At 33.4% G+C, this 3,892-nt stretch overlaps 1 long non-coding RNA gene across 1 annotated transcript; it reads right to left on the bottom strand.

The window, feature by feature from the left end:
- Positions 1 to 2,401: 2,401 nt before the first annotated feature.
- Positions 2,402 to 3,641, bottom strand: LOC107952623 (uncharacterized). The gene is made up of 4 exons (XR_001698866.2): positions 3,413 to 3,641; positions 3,236 to 3,328; positions 3,057 to 3,158; positions 2,402 to 2,899 (listed from the first exon to the last, which is right to left on the bottom strand). It is a non-coding gene; the product is annotated as an uncharacterized lncRNA (long non-coding RNA).
- Between the last annotated feature and the right edge of the window lie 251 nt (positions 3,642 to 3,892).

The following is a 3,892-nucleotide window of genomic DNA, read 5'->3' as shown; positions in this document are numbered from 1 at the left end:
ATTTAATTATATATCTCATTCACTATATAAATTCATTTCTACTATTTTTAGTGATTTTTCAAATTCACGTCATTATTGCTGTTTTATACTGTTTTAAAGCTAATTTCACCTTTTTCATGATTTCCATGGAATAACTAGCATTTAGGCATACATAACACCAAACATGTCCTTGATTAGCCATTCCAATAGCTAATCATTATCAAGCATTTACATACTATTCATTAGCCATATCATAAGATCATACACACAAAATGGCTATGATGCTATACATGCCATACTCAAAATGAAATGTCTAGCTATACCAAAATAATCCTTGTGATAGTGTGTCTGGACCTTCGACGTACTTTACGATCCCTAAGTTAGCTTGACAAAACTATAAATAGAAGGAAAATAAAGGGGGTCAGCATTAAGCTTAGTAAGTTTGCATGCAAATAAATAACAACATTCATAAGAATTATCTTACTACTTGGCATGATACTACTTAATGCAACTTCATTAATTGTCATAGACATATTTTAAACTTCTTCACTTACTCACTTACTTAAAGACTTACTTAATTAATCAAATTTATTAATACATTTTACTTACCTTTTTCCTTATCAAGCATACATGAACATTATATACTTACCTTTGCTCTTCTAGCATGAACTTGTCTTACCTTTTTAGTATAACTCGTCTTACCTTACCTTACCTTGATATTCTCTTTACATTTTCTCGTTAAACACTTGGAAGACTAAGGATACACGAGTAACTTACCATTGCCATGACTTGTCATGGTTTTACGTGGTATCCTTTTGAAACTTACAATTTGCATGTCTCAACATGGTCTTACATGGTATCCTTGCCTTATGAACTCACCAATGCCATACCTTGGCATGGTCTTACATGAGACCTTTTGCCTTATAGTAACTTATCAATGCCATGTCTTGACATGGTCTTACATGGTATCCCTGCCTTAGAAACCTTACCAATTGCCATGCCTTGGCATGGTCATACATAGTATCCTTAAACCCTAATGTCATGACATTTGTATCCTACACATTCCTAAAGTTCAACCGAGACTTCTTGAAATTACTTCTCAGTCAATTCATGCTTCAGTCTTCTTTGAATAATTTCATAAAATAATTATACACATGCTGGAAATTAACATCATTAATGTAAAATAATAGAATATTACATTTATTTACCGCAAACTTACCTCGAAACAAAATACGATCAACTATATCGATTTAGTCCATTATCTTTTTCTTTCCCCAGTCTAACTCTGGATTTTGTTCTTCTTGATCTATAATAAAAAAATTTAGCTTATTTAATTCTCACATTTATTAAAACAGTCCTTGACTCAAACTTTGGCAAAATTACACTTTTGCCCTTAAACTTTTACATATTTACACTTTTACCCCAAGGCTTGGAAATTAAAATTCATCCTATTTTCTTATGTTCTATGACATTCTAACCATTTTCCCCTTCTATGGCAACATCAAATTTTCACTCTAGCATGTACTTATGAACATTAGGTATTTTTACCGATTATGTCGTTTTACTCGTTTTCACGTAAAATAGCTTAGAAAAAGTTGTTTAACACAATTTCAAGCTTCATATTGTACCATAAAACATCAAAATAAACACATTTCACCTATGGGTATTTTTCCAAATATAAACCCTAGGTTAAATTATTGCTAGAATAAGCTTAATCAAGTTATCGGGACTCTAAAAATGTAAAGAACATTAAAAATGGGGCTTGGAAGCTTGAAACCACTTACTACAGAGCTTTGGAGCTTGAAACAAACCCTAGCTATGGAGAACCCTTGACATTCGGCCTAAGGAAGAAGATGATTTTTGCCATCTTTTTCCCTTTTTAATTCTTTTATTTGACACTTTACTAAAATGCCTTTCATTAAAATTTTTAGTTATTTCTACCTATGTACACTACAGGAAAACAGACTTTTAGCGGCGTTTTTTTTGCCTTTAGCTACGTTTCAAGCGCCGCAAAAAACGTCACTATATGCAGCGCCACAAAATTTCGCGGCGTTTTTTTCTAAAAAACATCGCTAAAGACCAGGACCTTTAGCGGCACTCTTAAAAAAATGCCGCCAAAGACCAGGACCTTTAGCGGCGTTTTTTATAAAAGCGCCGCTAAAGACTAGAACCTTTAGCGGCGCTTTTTTAAAAAACGCCGCTATAGACCAAGAACTTTAGCGGCGCTTTTATAAAAAACGCCGCTATAGACCTGTACTTTTAGCGGTGCTTTTGTAAAAAAACGCCGCTAATTTGCCCAGTTTTGCAATATGTATTTTTACACCTATATCCAACCCTCCTGCAAGAAATTCAATAAAAAACAGCAAATATACCATGAAATCCAACCCAACCAAAAGACGCAAATTTAAATAATATAAAATTATACGAAAAATATATTATATAAATTGGAAATGAATATTCAAAATATTCTTAAAATAATGTTAAAAGTTACAAGAAAACATGTCTATGATGGCGGATTTTGAAATTGGTGGAACATAGTCATCATAGACTGAAGCTGCTGCTGGAGTTCATTGTATTTCCTGTTCTGCTCCACCTCCCTCGCTGCTGCCTCAGCCTCCCTCGCTGCTGCCTCCGCTCTAAGTTGAGAAATTTGCTCATCTGTGCTAGCTTGTATCTGAACTATCTGATCTTTTAACCTCTAAACTTTAGCTTGATTTTGACTCCCGGAAGGCATGTATTGGTGCGAGGTGGATCCAAAATATTGGGTCGGGTTAACACCAGATCCTTGAAATCTAACCCGACCATACCTTTCAGGACCCAAAACTTCATTAATAATTCTGTTATCAATATCCTCAAAATTAACAGAACTATCAGTCGAAGCAGTCGCTTCATACTCTGCCTTCTTATCTTTTAGTTTCTCCTAATAAATCAGTTAAAGAGTTAGAAACGAAATATACAATAAAAAGGAATACAACATAACATTATTTAAATTACACTAATAAAAACGACGAATTAAAACATTATAATTAAATATTATAAATATTTATAATGAATCAATTTTTATTTGCTAAATATACCATAATTTCTGCAGCCTCAGATGACATCGGAGTTCCATCTTTTTTCCTGTGCGTAATGTCAAAAAGTTGAAGGCGTCCAACTTTTTGACCAGACGAGGCTTCCTACAATATAGTAGTAAAAATATTATTTAATAGTAAAAATTTATTAATACTTGACAGATTTAATAAATCCATAGTACCTCGGCCTGAGCTACACAAGCAAAACTTTTCGACCCTGCCGTGTGCGTAAATTTTTGTTTTTGCCTGCTGCTTGTTCCAACTCGCTCACGGTCCTACATAATGAAATTATAATTACGTATATAGTAAATACTATATATAAACCGAAAAATTTATAAGAGTTTGCAAGTACATAATACCTCACCTTTTTTCGAATTCCAAAATCAAACCGCATCTTCCCATTGGTACCTCAGCATTCCCGGTGGGACATTTTGCAATTTTTCTTCGAGGCTTATGGGTTTTTTAAAATATTCTTTTTTCAAAATGCTTTTATTGTCTCTCCATTTTTTACCCAATGCCTTCTTGATATAGGCATCAGAGACCTCTAAAGCAAACCTATCCTAAAAAACACAAGTTTAGGAAGTAAATATAAATGAAACTTAAACAAAAGTATTATAATTACATTAACGTTTTGTTACCTTAATATTAGAGAGAACTTGATTTTTATTGCTATCAGGCATGTTATGCCATGATTCGTAGTTGATGGGCAACATATTGGCATTTCGTACGATAATGCCCAAATAGCCTGCTAAAAGTCGAGCTTCTTGTCCAACAGGCTGACCATGGCTATTTCTAGTTACTTTGACACGCTCGACAGAATTTAAGTTATATAAATCTGT

This window comes from Gossypium hirsutum, chromosome A02, assembly GCF_007990345.1.
Source record: "Gossypium hirsutum isolate 1008001.06 chromosome A02, Gossypium_hirsutum_v2.1, whole genome shotgun sequence".
NCBI classification, from domain to species: Eukaryota; Viridiplantae; Streptophyta; class Magnoliopsida; order Malvales; family Malvaceae; genus Gossypium; species Gossypium hirsutum.
Note: the sequence above shows the minus strand (reverse complement) of the source record. Positions and strands in the feature narration are given on the sequence as shown.